The sequence below is a fragment of the Dama dama genome, chromosome 1, assembly GCF_033118175.1.
Source record: "Dama dama isolate Ldn47 chromosome 1, ASM3311817v1, whole genome shotgun sequence".
Lineage (NCBI taxonomy): Eukaryota > Metazoa > Chordata > Mammalia > Artiodactyla > Cervidae > Dama > Dama dama.
Window position 1 is genome coordinate 50,178,441 of NC_083681.1, and position 22,424 is coordinate 50,200,864.

The 22,424-nt window shown below is 40.2% G+C and overlaps 1 pseudogene; it reads left to right on the top strand.

Annotated features, from left to right (window-relative positions):
• The first annotated feature begins 16,313 nt into the window (after nucleotides 1-16,313).
• Nucleotides 16,314-17,367, top strand: LOC133059668 (olfactory receptor 52B4-like; annotated as a pseudogene).
• Nucleotides 17,368-22,424: the final 5,057 nt, after the last annotated feature.

A 22,424-nucleotide genomic window follows, 5' to 3' on the forward strand; every position in this document is an offset into this window, starting at 1 on the left:
ACACATGGACATCACCAGATGGTCAATACTGACATCAGATTGATTGTATTCTTCACAGCCGATTTTGGGGAAGCTTTATACAGTCAGCAAAAACAAGACTGGGAGTGGACTGTGGCTCAGATCATGAACTCCTTATTGTCAAATTCAGACTTAAATTGAAGAAAGTATGGAAAACCACTAGACCATTCTGGTGTGACCTGAATCAAATCCCTTATGATTATACAGTGGAAGTGACAAATAGAGTCAAGGGATTAGATCAGACAGAGCACCTGAAGAACTATGGACAGAGGTTTGTGACTTTGTACAGGAGGCAGTGATCAAGACCACTGCCAGGAAAAAGAAATGCAAAAGGGCAAAATGGTTGTCTGAGGGAGCCCTATAAATAACTGAGAAAAGAAGAGAAGCTAAAGGCAAAGGAGAAAAGGACAGATATACCCATTTGAATGCAGAGTTCCAAAGAATAACAAGGAGAGATAAGAAAGCCTTCCTCAGTGATCAATGCAAAGAAATAGAGGAAAACAATAAAATGGGAAAGACTAGAGATTTCTTCAAGAAAACTAAAGATACCAAGGGAACATTTCATGCAAAGATGGGCACAATAAAGGATAGAAATGGCATGAACCGAACAGAAGCAGAAGATATTAAGAAGAGGTGACAAGAATACACAGAAGAACTATACAAAAAAGAACTTCACAACCCAGATAATGAAAATTATATAGAAAATGCAAAATTCTAAAACTCCTAAAGGACAACAGAAGAGAAAATCCAGATGACATTGAATTTGGTAGTAACTTTTGGGATAAAATGATATCATAATCACTGTAGAACTGAAAATTAAAACAACAATGAGATGCCATTACACACCTAATGAAATGGAGAAAATCCAAAATGTTGACAGCACCAAATGCCAGCATGGATGTATAGTGACAGGAGTTCTCATTCATTGCTGGTGGAAATTCAAAATGGTACAGCCACTTAGGAAGACAAGCAGCTTCTTACAAAACTAAACATACTCTTACCAAACAGTCCAGCAGTTGCACATCTTGGTATTTACCCACATGAACTAAAAATGTATATCCACACAAAAACTGGTGCATGGTCATTTATAGCAGCTTTAGTTATAATTGCCAAAACTTGGACGCAATCAAGGTGTCCTTCACCGAGTGAATGGAAAATATACAATTAAAAATGAAATAAAAGATATTCAGGTTGGAAAAGGACACTTAAACCACTATTTCAGTTCAGTTGCTCGGTCACGTCTGACTCTTTGTAACCCCATAGACTACAGCACACCAGAACTCCCTGTCCGTCACCAACTCCTGGAGTTTACTCAAACTCATGTCCATTGAGTCAATGATGCCATTCAACCATCTCTTCCTCTGTCGTCCCCTTCTCCTCGTGCCTTCAATCTTTCCCAACATCGGGGTCTTCTTAAGTGAGTCAGTTCTTCACATCAGGTGGCCAAAGTATTGGAGTTTCAGCTTCAACATCAGTCCTTCCAATGAACACCCAGGACTGATCTCCTTTAGGTTGGACTGGTTGGATCTCCTTGCAGTCCAAAGGACCTTCAAGAGTCTTCTCCAACACCACAGTTCAAAAACATTACTTCTTTGGTGCTCACTATTAATAAGCCACTATTTGTTAATAGATTATTAACAGATGAAATGATTGAGTATATAGAAAATGCTGACAATCCATACAACACTGAAACGGATTTAGCAAGGTTATAGAATAAAAGTTTAAAAAACAAACTATATTTTTAAATACTAGTAGCAGATAGTTTAAAGCAAAATTATAAACCATTTCATTTATTATAACACAAAAAGTAAATATGATTTCCAACAAAAACTCTACAAGCCAGAAAAAAATGGCACGATATATTTAAAGTGAAGAAAGGGAAGAACTACAATCAAGAATACTCTACCCGGCAAGACTCATGTTCAGATTTGGTGGAGAAATTAAAATCTTTCCAGACAAGCGAGAGTTAAGAGAATTCAGCAACACCCAACCAGCTTTACAACAAGTACTAAAGGAACTTCTCTAGGCAGGAAACACAAGAGAAGGAGAAGACCTACACAAAATAAACCCAAAACAATTAAGAAAATGGTAGTGGGATTATGCATATTGATAATTACCTTAATTGTAAATGGATTAAAGCACCAATCAAAAGACAGATTGACTGGGCAGATGAAAACAGGTGCATGTATGCATTTCCACATACCACATTACTCTATTTCACCCCCAAAACTGTATGTAATTATTTTATATTGTTAGATTAATCATGTTTCCATTATGGCTTGCAATTGTAATTATCTTTTATTTTTCTGTTTTTGTCTGGCTGTTGATTGTGAAAACTGATAAACATCTTTACTATTGTGACTATGCAACTATTATTCACTTAATATCATTGTATCATGATTGGTCAACAGAAAATAATACAATTCTATTTCACTAAAACTACCATTTAATAGAAAAACTTGTAATCACTTTTTAAAGTCCAGATGCACATCAGGATTATCTTGAAATATTTTGAAAAATACAAATGTCCAGGTACTGCTACTCTTCTACAAAACACCAGATGTGTTTCTAATAAGCAAGCATGTTTAAAAACAAGTGGACTATATGACGATCTTTTACTTTTATCTAGTTTGTTTCACTTTTTCTATTTCATACTGAAGTGTTCCCATTTTATTTAGTTTGTTTTCCAATTTCTCTGTCTCTTTTTGATATTGTTGTTCTTTCTTAAGCCTTTATCAAGCATAGTAAGGAAGCTTTTATATACATGCATATATCCATATATATAACATGTGTAATACATATATTTTAGAAAATTTATGAATTTTTGCTTAGCTAAAAAAATTTATGACATTTTGATTCCACTTTTTCAATTTAGTATCTAGAATGTTAGACTTCTAATTTATATTCATTCAAAGCTTTATACTCCCATGTATTTTGGCATCTAGTATTACTGTTAACATTCTAGACAATTTATTATCTTAAAAAAAAAAAAAAACGAACTTGAATGAGGCTTGAAAATTCTAATCCAATTCTGAGAATATAAAGAAATACTTTGCTGTTAAAAAAAAAAAACCAGGAAATAAACAAGTGATACAGTATTATTAACTGAAGTACAGGTTTTATTCATCAAATTTTGTACATCTTCCCTCATAGCTCAGTCGGTAAAAATTCTGCCTGCAATGTAGGAAACCCGGGTTCAATTCCTGGGTTGGGAAGATCCTCTGGAGAAGGAAATGGCAATCCACTCCAGTGTTCTTGCCTGGAAAATCTCATGGACAGAGGACCCTGCCGGGCTACAGTCCATGGGGTTGCAAGAGTCGGACATGACTTAGCGACTAAACCACCACCAGCACCACAGATTTTGTTCAGATTTCACGAAATTTTATGATACTGTCCATTATTTGTTTTCATACCTTATTCAAGACCCCACATTGTATTTAATTGTACTGAGCAGCTTCAGCCTCATGAAACAAATTCTGTCAAATTCTGTTTTCAGTTTTATTCTGTTACAAATAATTTCTAATTTTCCTTGTTATGGCCCTCTCAGATACACCCATCATTTAAAAGTGGACATTTAATTTCTAAATACAAGGGATTTTATTTAAGGTATCTTTAATATTAATTTCTCATTTTGATTCTAATTTCTCTCTCTCTCTTTTTTTAATTCTAATTTCTCATTTAAATGCTTTTTTCATTGCAAACAACCTTGGTGCTTTTTTCAGTCTAACTTATTGAGGCTTTCAATGGCTAAATTGAAGATCTCTCTTGGTAAATGTCACATTGCACTTGAAAATATGTGTGTTATTTTCAAATATCTTTTAATGTTTATTTCTAAAATAATTTCACAGTGATAAGAGAACAGTTTCTGTATGATTTCAATAGCTTTAGACCATGAAATTTTTCACCTTGCTTTATGTCCCTAGATATATTCCAGGGTCTCCTAGTTTACAGTCTATAGGGGCTTGAATAGAATTTGTATGCTACTGATGTGTGAAAATTGTATAAATTTCAATTACGTTGAATTGGTTCACAGTGACTTTCAGGTCTACTATATCCTTCTCCTTCTCTGTATATTCTTTCTGTTAATTTTTGACAGTTTGGTATTGAAACTCCAACTAAAATCTTAATTTAGCTACTTAAAAAATAATTGCAATATATAGAGGAACTACATGTATTTCCCAAGTGTCCTGTAAATGTGTTATCATACTTTCATAATTTAAAAAAATAAAAAAATAAAAATTTTAAAAAATAAGTAAATTTTAGTAAAGTCATTTTAAAAGGTAGGCATGATAAATTACCCAAAAACTGATAAAACTTAATAGCTGTATGTGGTCAAGAAAAGGGACGTGGTCCAGTTGAAGGGTGGTCAATTGAGCAGAAAGCAGCTTTGAAAGAACAAAAAGTCTAATGACCCTGAAGAGCACTGGGAAGTGTTAATAGATGTGGGGTACTTCTGCAGCCTGTCAGTGAGTCTCAGGGTCTTGCTAACAGAAAGTTTACAAAACCTACTGAGTTCTGTGGTTTTTCTGGTAGTCATGTACGGATGGGAGAGTCAGACCATAAAGAAGGCTGAGCACCAAAGAATTGACGCTTTTGAACTGTGGTACCAGAGAAGACTCTTTTTTTTTTTTTTTCCTCCATTTATTTTTATTAGTTGGAGGCTAATTACTTTACAATATTGTAGTGGTTTTTGTCATACATTGACATGAATCAGCCATGGATTTACATGTATTCCCCATTCCGGTCCCACCTCCCACCTCCCTCTCCACCCGATCCCCCTGGGTCTTCCCAGTGCACCAGGCCCAAGCACTTGTCTCATGCATCCCACCTGGGCTGGTGAACTGTTTCACCATAGATAGTATACATGCTGTTCTTTTGAAATATCCCACCCTCACATTCTCCCACAGAGTTCAAAAGTCTGTTCTGTATTTCTGTGTCTCTTTTTCTGTTTTGCATATAGGGTTATCATTACCATCTTTCTAAATTCCATATATATGTGTTCGTATACTGTATTGGTCTTTATCTTTCTGGCTTACTTCACTCTGTATAATGGGCTCCAGTTTCTGAATTCTTGTTAATGGCCAAGTAATATTCCATGGTGTATATGTACCACAGCTTCCTTATCCGTTCGTCTGCTGATGGGCATCTAGGTTGCTTCCATATCCTGGCTATTATAAACAGTGCTGCGATGAACATTGGGGTGCATGTGTCTCTTTCAGATCTGGTTTCCTCGGTGCTTTTGCACAACAAAGGAAACTATGAACAAGGTGAAAAGACAGCCCTCAGATTGGGAGAAAATAATAGCAAATGAAGCAACAGACAAAGGATTAATCTCAAAAATATACAGAGAAGACTCTTGAGTGTCCCTTGGACAGCAAGGAAATCAATCAATCCTAAAAGAAATCAACCCTGAATATTCATGGAAGGATTGATGCTGAAGCTGAAGCTCCAATACTTTGGCCACTTGATCTGAAGAGCCAACTCATTGGCAAAGACTCTGATGCTGGGGAGGATGGAGGGCAGGAGGAGAAGGGGGCGACAGAGGATGAGATGGTTGGATGGCATCACCGACACAATGGACAGGGGTTTGAGCAAACTCCAGGAAATAGTAAAGGATAGGGAAGCCTGTAATGGCGCAGTCCATGGGGCCACAAAGAGTTGGATATGACTTAGCAACTGAACAACAACAACAATCTTAAATTCAAGTCTATTTTAATAACTTTGCATTCCTCCCCACACACACACACATTCATTTACTATTTGACAGCGTATTTTGCATCTTTTTGTTTTATTTATTCCCTAACAACTTATTTGGATATACAAAATTTTACTCCTTTGGTCTTTTATTTTCTTTGGTTGCACTGGGTCTTTGTTGCTGCTAATGGACTTTCCTTAATTGTGGAGAGCAGGAATTACTCTTCATTTTAGTATCAGGGATTCTAATTGCCGCAGCTTCTCTTGCTGTAGAGCATGCACTCTAGTGTGTGGGGGCTTCAGTAGTTAGTGGTTCACAGGCTTAGTTGCCCTGCAACTTGTGGTATTTTCCCAGACCAAGGATCCACTCTATGTCCCAGCATTGGTGGGTAGATTCACAATCACCAGAAAGTTTTTCCTTTTCCTTTTCTCTTTTTAACCTTCCTGTTAGCTATAAACACCTCTGTATTTGATGTACCATTGAGGTTTTTCCTTTTGTAATATTCACATTTCTAATTGCAATATTTTCTTTTCTACTTAAAGAAGTCCTTTTAACTTTTATTATAAAGCTGGTTTGCTGGAGCTGATCCTCTTTAGTTTTTGTTTGTCTGTAAAACTCTTTATGTCATCTTCAAATCTGAAAATAGCCTTGCCAGGTACAGTATTTTGGTTTTTTCCATTCATTACTTTGAATATTATTATGCCGCACTCTCTTCTGACCTGCAAAGGCTCTGCTGAAGACTCACCTGATGGTGTCATGGGAGTTCCCTTGTATGTAGCTATGAATAGTTGTCTTTATCTTGCTGCTTTTAAGACTCTCTCTTTCTCTTTAATTTTTTCCATTTTAATTAAAATGTGCCTGGGTGTGGATGTCTTTGTATGCATCTTGTTTGGAACTCTGTGCTTCAGGGACCTGGATGTTTGTTTCCTTCCCCAGGTTAGGAAAGTTTTCAGCTATTATACCTTCAGATAAGTTCTTTCCCCTCATTATCTCTCTTCTGATTCTGAGACTCCTATAATGCAAATGTTAGTGTACTTGAGATTGTCCTAGAGGTCACTTAAAACTTATCATTTTATTTAATGCTTTTTTTTCTTCATCTAAATTGCTTTCCACTACTGTGTCTTCCAGTTCACTGATTACTTCCTTTTTTCCAGTTCAGTTCAGTCACTCAGTCGTGTCCCACTCTTTGCGACCCCATGAACCACAGCACTCCAGGCCTCCCTGTCCATCACCAACTCCCGGAGATTACCCAAACTCATGTCCATTGAGTCGGTGATGCCATCCAACCATCTCATCCTCTGTCATCCCCTTCTCTTCCTGCCCTCAATCTTTCCCAGCATCAGGGTGTTTTCAAATGAGTCAGCTCTTTGCATCAGGTGGCCAAAGTATTGGAGTTTCATTTTCAGCATCAGTCCTTCCAATGAACACCCAGGACTGATCTCCTTTAGGATGGACTGGTTGGATCTCGCAGTCCAAGGGACTCTCAAGAGTCTTCTCCAACACCACAGTTCAAAAGCATCAATTCTTTGGCACTCAGCTTTCTTTATAGCCCAACTCTCACATCCCTGCATGACTACTGGAAAAACCATAGCCTTGACTACACGGACCTTTGTTGGCAAAGTAATGTCTCTGCTTTTTAATATGCTGTCTAAGTAGGTCATAACTTTCCTTCCAAGGAGTAAGCGTCTTTTAATTTCATGGCTGCAGTCACCATCTGCAGTGATTTTGGAACCCCAAAAAATAAAGTCAGCCACTGTTTCCCCATCTATTTCTCATGAAGTGGTGGAACCAGATGCCATGATCTTAGTTTTCTGAATGTTGAGCTTTAAGCCATCTTTTTCACTTCTCCTCTTTCACTTTCATCAAGAGACTCTTTAGTTCTTCTTCACTTTCTGCCATAAGGGTGGTGTCATCTGCATATCTGAGGTGATAGATATTTCTCCCGGCAATCATGATTCCAGTTTGTGCTTCATCCAGATTACTTCCTATGTATCATCTAATCTACCATTTATTCTTCTAGTGTATTTTTTTTCTTTTTTTTTCATTTATTTTTATTAGTTGGAGGCTAAATACTTTACAATATTGTAGTGGTTTTTGCCATATCTTCTAGTGTATTTTTAATTTCAGTTATTATATTCTTCAGCTCTCTTTGCTTCTTCTTTATATGTTCTCTTTGTTAAACTTATCACTGTGTTCATCCATTCTTCTTCCTTTGAGCATCTTTAGATCATTACTTTGAACTCTTGATTGTGTAAATTTCTTATCTCCACTCGGCTTAGTTCTTCTTCTGGAGCATTTCTTGTTCCCTGTCAGTAACATTCTTCTCTCTTCTCATTTTGCCTAATTCTTTTTGTTTATTTCTATATAGTAGGTAGGTCAGCCGTGTTTCTTGATACTGGAGAAGTAGCGTTATGAAGATGTCCTAATGGACCTAGCAGCACACCACCCTCCAGTCACCAGAGCTATTAATATGTGTTCTGTGGGTGTCCCACATGTGAACTGCTTGGGCCCTTTTATTGTGGCAGGGTTAAATATCGTGGATGTGTTCATAGGCAGGTCCGGCCCCCCAGCATGATTGACTTCCAGGCCCTGCCTCATGTGATGGCTTCCAGCCCATTGGTATGTGGAACAAAGTTCTGTTGCTGCTGGCTGCAGGGCCTGAGGGGTCCTGGGGTTGGAGCTGGCTCACTGGTGGGCTGTTGGTCCTTTAATGGACCAGAACCTGGTGGTCCGGAGTCGACGATGAGAAAGTGACAGAAGGAAAGAGGCTAATGTTCCCTGGGTTACACAGCCGGCTTTCACGTTCTGGGGAATCAGCCAGAAATAGAGAGAGGAAGAGAAAGAGAGGAAGAGAAAGAAAGAAAGAAAGACACGGGAACCAAAGCTCTGATGGAGCAAAGGTGTTTTAATCAACATGGCGTGGGCATATATACTGTCTTACAAGGTAGTTATTCTCAGCAAAGACAAAGATTAAAATTCCAGACTTACAAAACACAAGGCGATCCCTATTAAAGAGAGAAGAGGGTACTTATCACCATAATGAGAAACTAACAAAGGAAATGCCTGGATTCCTCAGCCCCAGGAAGACGGGAAAGGCGTGCCTCTCCTCTTAATTCCTGAATATTCAGGAATTAATAAGGGTGAGAGGATTCCTGACAGTGGGCAGGGTCATATTTCATAGCGCCGTTGGCTGTATGGGCTGGCTGTGGGGAGCTGAAAGGGGTGCCATCCTACTGGTACATGGGGCTGGGTCTCAGGGTTGCTGGTTTGGGGACCAGGGAGGCCCAAAGCTTGTGCCAGCTCACTGGTGGGCAGGTAAGCCCTTGATGGTAATAGACGAGAGTGAGGACTCTAAAATGGTATTTGCCAGAAGCAGTGTCCTCACGGTAGAATGAGCTCCCCAAAATGACTGCCATCAGCATCTATGTCCCCAGGAAAATTTCCAGTTGCCTCCCACTTCTCCAGGAGGTTCTCCAAGATCAGCAAATGGGACTGATTAAGGCTGCTTTCACATTACTGCCCTGTGCTTGAGATTTTACACACAACCTTTAAGAGCAAAATTTCTGTTTTTTACAGCCCTCTGGCTTTTCTGTATGTGAGCCCTGCTGGCCTTCAAGCCAGATATTCTAAGGATTTATCTTCCCAGTGAGAACCCCCAGGCTAGAAAGCCCAATGCAGGATTCAAACAACTTTCTCCTTGGGGAGAACTTCTGAAATTGTTATTATCCTCTCATTTTCAGGGCACTTACTTGGTGGTGTGATCTTGACTATGCATTTCTGCCACTCCTATTGGTCTTTTTACATTTAGTTGTGGAAAGACCTTTTCTACTCGTCCTCAGGTCTTTCCCATCAATATTTCCTCAGTAAATAGTTATAATTTTGATGTGGTCAACGAGGAGGTGGTGAGCTCAGTGTCTTCCTATTCCATCATCGTGGCCACCAACACAGTACAAATTTAATTCAAGTCTGTTTAAATTACAAAGAAATGCTTTTGTGTAATGTGTTTTTAAAATAATTAACATGTAAATCTTTTAATTATGCTGATTGAAAACAGGATTGATATTTATTAATGCCATAAAAATAGAAACAGGAATATTTGGAGTAGAGCAGCCTAGAGGAGCTACCCCATGCCTAAGGTCAGGGGTGGCGGCCAAGAGGAGCAACCCCCAATCCAAGAAGCTGTGGCTGCATGGTTGCAGGAGGGTCGAGAGGAGCTACTCCATGTTCAAGGTCAGGAGGGGCGGCTGTGAGGAGATACCCCTCTGTCCAAGTTAAGGAGCAGTAGCTGTGCTTTGCTGGAGCATCTATGAAGATATACCCCATATACAAAGTAAGAGAAACCCAAGTAAGACGGTAGGTGTTGCGAGAAGACATCAGAGGGCAGACACACTGAAAGCATAATCACAGAAAACCAGCCAATCTGATCACATGACAACAGCCTTGTCTAACTCAGTGAAACTAAGCCATGCCGTGTGGGGTCACCCAAGCTGGACTGGTCATGGTGGAGAGCTCTGACAGAATGTGGTCCACTGGAGAAGGGAATGGCAAACCACTTCAGTATTCTTGCCTTGAGAACCCCATGAACAGTATGAAAAGGCAAAATGATTGGATACTGAAATAGGAACTCCCCAGGTCGGAAGGTACCCAATATGCTACTGGAGATCAGTGGAGAAATAACTCCAGAAAGAATGAAGGGATGGAGCCAAAGCAAAAACAATACCCAGTTGTGGATGTGACTGGTGAAAGAAGCAAGGTCCAATGCTGAAAAGAGCAATATTGCATAGGAACCTGCAATGTTAGGTCCATGAATCAAGGCAAATTGGAAGTGCTCAAACAGGAGATGGCAAGAATGAACGTTGACATTCTAGGAATCAGCGAACTAAGATGGACTGGAATGGGTGAATTTAACGCAGATGACCATTATATCTACTACTGTGGGCAGGAATCCCTTAGAAGAAATGGAGTAGCCATCATGGTCAACAAAAGAGTCCAAAATGCAGTACTTGGATGCAATCTCAAAAATGACAGAATGATCTCTGTTCATTTCCAAGGCAAACCATTCAATATCACAGTAATCCAAGCCTATGCCCCATTCAATAATGCTGAAGAAGCTGAACGGTTCTATGAAGACTTACAAGACCTTTCAGAACTAACACCCCAAAAGGATGTCATTTTCATTATAGGGGACTGGAATGCAAAAGTAGGAAGTCAAGAAACACCTGGAGTAACAGGCAAATTTGGCCTAAGAGTACGGAATGAAGAAGGGCAAAGGCTAATAGAATTTTGCCAAGAGAACGCACTGGTCATAGCAAACACCCTCTTCCAACAACACAAGAGAAGACTCTACACATGGACATCACCAGATGGTCAACACCAAAATCAGATTGATTATATTCTTTGCAGCCAAAGATGGAGAAGATCTGTACAGTCAGCAAAACAAGACTGAGAGCTGACTGTGGCTCAGATCATGAACTCCTTGTTGCCAAATTCAGACTTAAATTGAAGAAAGTAGGGAAAGCCACTAGATCATTCAGGTATGACCTAAATCAAATCCCTTATGATTATACAGTGAAAGTGAGAAATAGATTTAAGGGACTAGATGTGATGGACAGAGTGCCTGATGAACTATGGATGGAGGTTCGTGACATTTTACAGGAAACAGGGATTAAGACCATCCCCATGGAAAAGAAATGTAAAAAAGCAAAATGGCTGTCTGAGGAGGCCTTACAAATAGCTGTGAAAAGAAGAGAAGCAAAAAGCTAAGGAGAAAAGGAAAGATATTCCCATTTGAACGCAGAGTTCCAAAGAATAGCGAGGAGAGATAAGAAAGCCTTCCTCAGCGATCAATGCAAAGAAATAGAGGAAAACAACAGAATGGGAAAGACTAGAGACCTCTTCAAGAAAATTAGAGATACCAAGGGAACATTTCATGCAAAGATGGGTTTGATAAAGGACAGAAATGGTATGGACCTAACAGAAGCAGAAGATGTTAAGAACAGGTGGCAAGAATACACAGAAGAACTGTACAAAAAAGATCTTCACGACCCAGATAATCACGATGGTGTGCTCCCTCACCTAGAGCCAGACATCCTGGAATGGGAAGTCAAGTGGGCCTTAGCAGACATCACTATGAACAAAGATAGTGGAGGTGATGGAATTCCAGTTGAGCTATTTCAAATCCTGGACGATGATGCTGTGAAAGTGCTGCACTCACTATGCCAGCAAATTTGGAAAACTCAGCAGTGGCCGCAGGACTGGAAAAAGTCAGTTTTCATTCTAATCCCAAAGAAAGGCAATCCCAAAGAATGCTCAAACTACCACACAATTGCACTCATCTCACATGCTAGTAAAGTAATGCTCAAAATTCTCCAAGCCAGGCTTCAGCCATACATGAACCATGAACTTCAGATGTTCAAGCTGGTTTTAGAAAAGGCAGAGGAACCAGAGATCAAATTGCCAATATCCGCTGGATCATCGAAAAAACAAGAGTTTCAGAAAAACATCTATTTCTGCTTTATTGACTATGCCAAAGCCTTCAACTGTGTGGATCACAATAAACTGTGGAAAATTCTGAAAGAGATGGGAATACCAGACCACCTGACCTGCCTCTTGAGAAACCTGTATGCAGGTCAGGAAGCAACAGTTAGAACTGGACATGGAACAACAGACTGGTTCCAAATAGGGAAAGGAGTAGGTCAAGGCTGTATATTGTCACCCTGCTTATTTAACTTATATGCAGAGTACATCATGAGAAATGCTGGGCTGGAAGAAGCACAAGCTGGAATCAAGATTGCCGGGAGAAATATCAATAACCTCGGATATGCGGATGATATCACCCTTATGCAGAAAGTGAAGAGGAACTAAAAAGCCTCTTGATGAAAGTGAAAGAGGAGAGTGAAAAAGTTGGCTTAAAGCTCAGCATTCAGAAAACTAAGATCATGGCATCTGGTCCTATCACTTCATGGGAAATAGATGGGGAAACAGTGGAAACAGTGGCTGACTTTATTTCTTTGGGCTCCAAAATCACTGCAGATGGTGACTGCAGCCATGAAACTAAAAGACGCTTACTCCTTGGAAAGAAAGTCATTACCAACCTAGATAGCATATTAAAAAGCAGAGACATCACTTTGCCAACAATGGTCCATGTAGTCAAGGCTATGGTTTTTCCAGTGGTCATGTACGGATGTGAAAGTTGGACTGTGAAGAAAGCTAAGTGTCAAAGAATTGATACTTTTGAACTGTGGTGTTAGAGAAGACTCCTGAGAGTCCCTTGGACTGCAAGGAAATCCAACCAGTCCACCCTAAAGGAGATCAGTCCTGGGTGTTCATTGGAAGGACTGATGCTGAAACTGAAACTCCAATACTTTGGCCACCTGATGCAAAGAGCTGACTCATAGGAAAAGACTCTGGTGCTGGGAGGGATTGGGGGCAGATATAGAAGGGGACGACAGAGGACGAGATGACTGGATGGCATCACCGACTCGATGGACATGAGTTTGAGCAAGCTCCAGGAGTTGGTGATGGACAGGGAGTCCTGGCGTGCTGCGATTCATGGGGTCGCAAAGAGTTGGACACGACTGAGCAACTAAACTGAACTGAACTGAATACTAACAACTGATTTATTAGAAATAAGTATGTGAGCACATCTGGTCAAGGGATGTATAGATAAAAATAGTGGAAAACGAAGGCTTAAAGAGACCTAAAGACATGATCCACATATGTGGGATAAAGAGATGTTGTTGAAAAGGCAACTCGAAATCTGGTCTCCCTAGGGTGATAGCTGCCCCTGAGGTTTTCAGGCAAATACATAAAGGCTCAGTTCCTGGCACCCATCACTCTGAGAACCCTATTGTGACTAACCCATTGTAACCCATGTGAATTCTATTTGAAGCAGGCGACATTTATTATTGCTGTGGAGTGATATTTCAGGCAATAAGACCATTACAAGACTAGATGCTATGCAGCCTAAAGAAAGTGGTTGAAAATATTGGGACCATTGCCTAGAGTAAAAGAAACAGATTTAGAGAGACAAAAGCAGTTGTGTGCTGGATCCACTTGTACATGCCCCTTTGCCCATTCCATGCAAACTCTACACTCAGTGATATCACCTTGTACCATGAAATACACCATGGGGGAGTACATACACAGAATTTGGCAAGCTCTGCAAATATCTATTTATTTACTTATTTATCCACATACTATGTAGATATACATGCATTTGAGCTGGGTTACCAGCACACCACTGAACCACTGTCATATATATGTGCTGTCCCAGTAGAATGGAAACTGCTGTCTGGGACAGGAGAGTGTAAAGAACTGGGAATCATCATTAGCTCTCACTGTGCCAAGGATCCCTAAGACCTTCCAGAGAAGGTTCTATGTTGGCCCCAGATCCTCACTGGTGTAAATATCTGAGGCATTAAAGAGGGTTATTCACGGCTACCCTGAACTGATCGTTCAGCACACCTACTTGATATATTTCATTTGTTTGCTTTGTTAAACATTTTGAGAAGTTACACTTTGCCTTGATATGCTGAGGTCTAGAACTGCACAAAGGAAAAAGACAATTCCCAGACCACAGAAAGTTTAAAATCAATAGGAGAAACACTGTCAGGTAATCAAATTTTGTCCTATTCTTGAGATATGTGTTTTGATGATTAAATCCCTTGTGAAATCACAGGAAATAAATGACATATGGGGAGAAGACTTTCATAAGCACATTGCTGATATACTGGTCAGATGGTGAACAGTATCCTGAATAGGGTTAGCTCTCTCAGGAACACAGCAGGGAGAAGCAAGTAAATTTGCCATGATACTGAAGCTCTCTGGATCCAGCCTGGGGGAACCAGCATGGGGCCGGTTTTGAGACTTTGCTTTAGATTGATTCAGTAAACAAATAGCTATCAAGTACTCACAATGTACCCATAGACCACACCACAAACACTGAGCTCCTCAGCATCTCTCCTCTGGTTCCTAGAAGAAAAATTCCTCTTTACTCCCAAATATCCAGTGTCTGTCATCATCTCTTAGCTGGTCCTCATTGGGCTCCTCTTTATAATCACTTAACATTTATGTTTCTTCATTTTCATAACCTTATCTTGCTACAACCTTCTCAGCATATGGCTCACACATTATTCCCGTGCCCCACAATGGCATTTTCATGTCTATTTTGATGTCGTCCATCTCCTTCAGGAGGATGGCCTTCCTCAGGGCACAATCTATTCCCAAAGTGGCTGTTCGGTCATAGAAGGACCTGGCTTTAATAGCTGCCCACAGCAGGAACATCTTCACACAGTTCTACTGGGTTTCTGATCCACAATTATATTTTTAGGACAATTTTAGTCATTACTTAGCAGGTAACAGAAATAAAAATAGGAGAGGATTTTCCCAATCTGGTAAATAAATTCAGAGGTGAAGAGATCAATTCTGGAAGGGCAGAGAACAATGATTGTGACTTACTTTGTGCTGGATCTTCAGTTATGCCCCGTTAAGAATGCAGATATTGAAAGTTGTTGATCAGTATACTTCATTATTTCATGGATTCCTGAATTTGCAACTACCTGAGTTTTGCACCAAGCTCCTCTCTTGAGAAGGCAGCTGGACGTGGGAGTCAACTTGTCATAGTCAGAGAGGGCATAGAAAAGGATAAGCCCTTGAGTTTGGCCTTCACAGTATAAAATCACTCCTTTTACAAACAGCAATTTTGGATATTGATTCAGGGGGGAAAGAGACCTCTGTCCACTAAACCACCTGTGTTTCTTCTAGAAACAATTGAACCTTTCTTTCTTCTTCTCCATTAGCTCTTAGAATTTGGGCCCACTGTTTCTCCTTCCATGTGACCTCCCAACTCCTCTTTCTTACGTAGTACAATAGATAACAGGACTATATTATGAACTTCTCAGCCTTCAGCTGGCCTGGATACATGGTGCACAAGTGTTTTAAGTCTTTACCAGAATTTTATCACTGTTGCCTAGAAAGAAACTGACAAGGGACACATTAAATATTGACGAGGTTTCAGAAACTATTTCAAAACTCATGTGATACTATCCTACTCTTTATTCTGTAGTCAAAACAATAGGACATAGCTACCTGCTCAGGGAATACCTTTGTTCTGTTCCTCCCATGATTCCCTACCCATAGTCACAAAACTATTTTCAAAGGTAAGTTCAAAAATAACTCATTCTTAAAATAAATAAGTAAATAAATAAATAAATAAAAGTTTGGCAGAATTCACTAAAAATAAATAAATAAATAACTCATTCTTAAAATCAACACAAAGACAGAGTAAATTATTCTTTCCATTCTGTTTGTGTATTAGCTTAATTTTGGACAAGATGTTAATCATTACCATACTCATTTAATTTTCTCTAATGCTCCATGGGTCTATCTTGCTTGTGAAATTAAGGCTTCATTCAGAAAGCAAGTCATACCTTATTTACCTTTATTTGTATAATATCCAAAATTCCTGACATCCTCAGAATGGAGTGGGATGAAGTAGAAACCAAAATCAAGTGATAATATGAAAGAAATGTTTGCATATAATTTGGATTTTCCTCTGTCTCCATGAATAGGCATGAGATTCTGGAAGAACTTCCCACGTATGAGGACCTTAAACCACACTGGTGTTAGCCACACAGTCTTCTGCCTGCTGGGCATCCCTGGCCTTGAAGACCACTACATGTAGATTTCCATCCCCTTTGTTATTACCTATGCCGCTGCCTTGCTTGGGAACAGCCTGCTCATCTTCATTATCCTCACCAAGCGCAGCCTTCATGAACCCATGTCTTCTTCCTCTGCATGCTTTGAGGAGCAGACCTTGTCCTCTCCATGTGTATAGTACCTCAGGCCTTGGCAATCCTCTGGTTCCATGCTGGAGAGCTCTCCCTGGATTGCTGCATTTCTCAGGTATTCTTCCTCTCTTCCGCTTTCATTTACAAGTCTGGGATCTTGCAGGTGATGGCATTTGACCACTACTTTGCCATATGCTGCCCTCTGAGATACACCACTGTTCTCACACATACACTGATAGGGAAAATTGGTATATCCATCTTCCTAAGAGGTTATTGTACAGTTTTTCATGTAAGGTTTCTTCTGAAAAGACTGACTTTTTATAAAAGTAGCATCCTCCCAAATACTGCTTGTAAGAACATTGTCCCGGCAAAAATTTCCTGCAATGATATCCAATGAAATGCTGGAGAAGGAAGTGGCTACCACTCCAGTATTCTGGCCTGGAGAATTCCATGGATTGTATAGTCCATGGGGTCACGAAGAGTCAGTCACAAATGAGTGATTTTCACACAGAACGTCTGGTTTGATTTTTTTGTCCTAATGTCAACCTTGGTCTTAGATATTGTGCTAATCTTTGTTTCATATATGCCTATTCTCCGTGCTGTCTTCCACATTCCTCCCAAGATGCTCCTCACAAAGCTCTCAGCACATGTGGCTCCCATACCTGTCATCATCCTCTTTTATGGACCTGGGATCTTCTCAGTTCTCATCAGTGGTTTGGATACCACATTCCACTCCATATTTACAGTCTGTCAGCCAACGTCTATATTCTCATTCCACCTACATTAAATCCCACGGTTTATGGGATTAAGACTAAGCAGATTCGGGACCTGGTAGTTCATTTGCTGTTTCCAAAGCAGATATGACTACAGCAATGGAAACTACCCTTGTGCTTTCCTCAGTAATGCTCATCATGCTTTAGGTTAGCTTTTGTATCAAGATGTGGAGGGGTACAGTGGAAATACTAATCAAATAACTCTGTATCTTGTTGTCATAGAGCAAGTTTATCAGGAATGGGTTTGTAAATGTTTCTTGCAAAGTCTTTAATAAATCATTAGATATCACTGCCTTTGGGGTCTTAGTTCACTTTCTTATACATGGAATTCGTAACTAGATTAGTTCACCTCCCTACTCCTAGGCTGGAGGTTAGATTGTAATGACCTGGAAACTGACCTTTCCTGGGTAATTGTTAAACTCTTATTTACTAGGGCATTCTATGCTTTGAATGGCTGCACCTCTTTTATTCCTCTCATTCAGACATTTTCCTGCCATTTGCCCCTATGTTGTAGCTTTCATCATATTTTTGCTTTTTATACAATTATAAAATTCATATATATCTTAAAATTCATATATAGTCACTGTTAACGTAATGTTACCATAAATAATGAGTGTATGTATAAGTAAATCTTTATCCTTTTAAAACATTAAACAGAGCAAATGTTTACTAATTCTTATATTTTATTTATATTACCAACAGTTTGGAAGAAAATATTCAGCATGAGAGCAAATACAGTACAAACATGTAAGAGCACCCCGAGCAAGCATACGTCAAAGCACACGGACATATGTGGAGGTGTAGCCACGTGGCAGAGTTGGAAGACCCTAAGCTCACCTGCTTCCATGGGCAATCCAAAATTGCAACCACTGACAGAACAGCTACCAATGAAAATGACCCTAAGACTAGCAGAACAGCATCTCCACAACTAAAGATATAAAGAAAGAACCACAACAAGATGGGTAGTGGTGTCCGGTGTCTCCTGCACTGCAGGCAGATTCTTTACCATTGAGCAACCAAAAAAGCCCAGGAGAAGGAGAGGGTAGGACAAATGGAAAAAGTAGCATTGACATGTATGCACCACCGTTTGTAAACTAGATAGCTAGTGGGAGGCAGCTGTATAACAGAGGGAGTTCAGCGTGGTGCACTGTGACAGCCTAGAGGAGTGGGACAGGGAGGAGGTGGGAGGGAGGCTTAAGAGGGAAGGGATACATGTAAACTTATGGCTGATTCACCTTGTCATATGGCAGAAACCAACAAAACATTGTAAAGCAATTATCCTCCAATTAACAATATATTTTTTAAAAACGGTCTCTCTATTTTTCTGTATTTTCTCTCTCTTCTCCAGTTGGATAACTCTATTGGAAGATCTATGGTCTGTTTCTGCAAGTGGGGGTACCTTGGTCCAGAGGTAAATGCATTTGTAGTTTTGTCCTAGTGGAAAGATTCCCTTTGTACAGGCTATACTATTTTTCACTACTCCCAGCAATATTTGAGAGTAACTTAGTCCTCACAACAATGCCTGCACAGTATATTGTCCAGCTTTCAGACATTTTCAACTGGATAGTGTTTCCGATAAGGCTGACTATCTGCACAAATGCATGCCAATAATCCTTCCCTACCCAACCCCTCCACTGTCCACACAAGCCAATTCCTCCTTCACGAGGTGCAGTCTGTTCCCCACTCCCTTGCGCCTGTGCCTGCTAATGACTTGCTTTGGCTAGTGGAATAATGTGGAAGTATTATATCCTCTGCCCTATGGATTTAGAGTGAAGTGAAGCAGGAACAACAGTCAGAAGGGGGATATAAAATCAAGAAACAACACAGGGGCAGTATGGTCTTGGGAAATGAGGGATTTTAAATAAATCATGAATGAAGCTACTGACACACTTCTATTGATAGGCTGTTGCCTCTTGGACTATAAAGTATTTCTGTCATTTGGGGATTTTTTTAAAATTGTTATTGTAAACACACACACAAATACAGAAAACAAAACAAATGCACAGCCTAACAAATTCTTGAAAGGCAAATATCACCCAGATCAAGAAATACATCTTGCACTGACATACCCATTGCCATGTCCACGTGCCCCATCAGAGTCCCAAAGCTATCACTGGCATACTTAACATATCTAATTACATGTACATTCATGTCTTTCAGCAATTTGCATTCAAATGCTGCCATTTCACCTACAACAACCGTCTGAATATTTCATTTGCCTCTGTGTCATAACTGGAATTATGTTTGTCTAGTCAAGAAACCACTGTATGTCCAGTAGCACATCTAAATCTTTATTTTTCCATTCCTCACACTGCAGTTCAGTTCAGTCACTCAGTCATGTCTGACTCTTTGCGACCCCATGAATCGCAGTACGCCAGGCCTCCCTGTCCATCACCAACTCCCAGAGTTTACTCTAACTCATGTCCATCGAGTTGTTGATGTCATCCAGCCATCTCATCCTCTGTCGTCCCCTTCTATATCTGCCCCCAATCCCTCCAGGCACCAGGGTCTTTTCCAATGAGTCAACTCTTCGCATGAGGTGGACAAAGTACTGGAGTTTCAGCTTCAGCATCAGTCCTTCCAAAGAACACCCAGAACTGATCTTCTTTAGGATGGACTGGTTGGATCTCCTTGTAGTCCAAAACATATTATTGTTAGTTATCATTAAAAATGACAAATATAATTTCTCCTCCTTTTAGAAAAACCAGCAACACCAGTGGTGTTAATATCACCTGGAAATGATTCTCTCACCGTATTTAACAACACCTGTTCTAGTACCATCCTCCCAATTCCGAGTTTTTTTTTTTAATGGAGTGCCAGGAGACCTGCAGAGAATTTCGCCGCACTCTGGTCCAAACTGTGGCTGATTTGGGTGGATCTGAAGCTGAAAAGAACTTGCCACAGTGAGGAGCATCCTAAGAGGCTGGTAAAAGGATCATCCAATGATGAAGATCAGGACTCAGCATCCCGGGACTGCAATCACCTAGAGGAAGTCTGGAAAATACCTTTGGAATGCTGCCAGCAGTTCATGAGTGCATGCAGGCTAAATCACTTCAGTCATGTCTGACTCTGTGAGACCCTATGGACTGTAGCCTGCCAGGCTCCTCTGTCCATGGGATTCTCCAGGCAGGAACAGTGGAGTGGATTGCTATGCCCTTATCCAACCAGAAGTTTATAGTCCTGGCTAAATTCTGTAGGTAACATCCACCGCTCCACGTAAATGATCTCTGAGTTCCCATCACCCTCTCTAATCTGTCTCCAACTCTCCACACAAGGAAGCCCCAAGTGCTGTGACTTTTAGGAGGAAACCTGAGCCCAGACAGCCTGCCAGGCAACTTTTACTCACCTCTGTTCTCATTCACAGAAACTCTAGCAACCAATAGTTCACCCACTCAATGCCTACAATGTTCAGGGTTTTGACAACTTCCTCATCTGCATTTTTCTAACTCTGTAAGAGACACCAGCTTCTATAGTTCCACAAGATATCTACCACTAGATCAAAATGTGAAACACTAAATTCACCAACCTTAAAGTTCTAACTCCCGAAACATTTTTATATTTTTATGACCTTTAAGGCGACTTAGACAAACCAGGTTCCACAATCTACTTTATCCCCCATCCCATTCATTTTAATTTATTCATAGACACATTGGATGTTTTTAAGTAAACTGAAAAGAAAATTTTTGGTCTATAGTTGATTTAGAATGTTATTTTAGTTTCTACTGTACAAGAAAGTGAATCAGTTATACACACACACATATATATCTCCTGTTTTCAACATTCTTTATCTATATATATCTATATAGGTCACTACAGAGTGAAGAGTTCCTTGTGCCATAGAAAAGGTCCTTCAGCATGTGCATGCTCTGTCGCTCACCATATCAGACTCTTTGCAACCGCATGGACTGTAGCCCACTAGGCTCCTCTGTCCATGGGATTATCCAGGCAAGAATACTGGAGTGGGTTGCTATGCCCTCCTCCCAGGATCTTCCCAACCCAAGGATCAAACCTGAATCTCTTATGTCTCCTGCATTGGCAACTGGGTTCTTTACCTCTAGCACCACCTGGGAAGCCCAGAAAAGGTCCTTATTAGTTATCTGTTTTATATACACTTTATATTTTGTAATTAATTACTGTGATCTCTCCATTGCAGTACCTGAAAGAAAGTTGCATGGCTCAAGGTAGCCTGGAGGTAAAACTCCCCTCCAGGTCCTCCCCACCATTCTAGGACAAACAAAGAACTCTCTCACCTGAAGAAAAACAGGCATTAGGTTGATTACACCCAGCTCCAAGCTGGCTCAGCCTCTGGCTGATCTCCAGAACTCCTTGACCCAGCTGTTTAAGAGATAACTACTCCCAGCAACCTTAGAGAAGAACAGGCCCCCTTAAGACAGTAGCTTCCTACATACATGCCTATCTATACTTACTCTTTTCTTAGATAAGTGCAGCAGCTCGCTAATCTGACTGCTGCCCCTTCTTGCCTCATTAAAGGTGATCTGTTCCTGTAAGTGCCAGTCTTGTTCTTTTCCTGAACCTCGCCTACTCTAACTCCAGACCTTACAGTACCTGCAGATTTTACTCATCTTGTCATTTCTTTTTTTACTCTTTTTTTCTTTTTTTTTCATTTATTTTTATTAGTTGGAGGCTAATTACCTTACAATATTGTATTGGTTTTTGTCATACACTGACATGAATCAGCCATGGATTTACATGTATTCCCCATCCCAATCCCTCCTCCCACCTCCCTCTGCACCTGATTCCTCTGGGTCTTCCCAGTGCGCCAGGCCCGAGCACTTGTCTCATGCATCCAACCTGGCTGGTCATCTGTTTCATCATAGATAATATACATGTTTCGATGCTGTTCTCCTGAAACATCCCACCCTCGCCTTCTCCAAAGAGTCCAAAAGTCTGTTCTGTACATCTGTGTCTCTTTTTCTGTTTTGCATATGGGGTCTTGTCATTTTTGCCATCCCTTGCTCAAACAGATAGGAACTCAACTAGCATGAAGAAAGAACTTCTTAGGAAAGAATGCTTTATCTCCATGGAATTGACGTGGATTGAACAATAAGAAACCAGAGGACTCACTTTGTAAGAACCCTGCACTACCACAAATAAGAGGACACTTTTTCTATAATTCAGAGGTTTTTA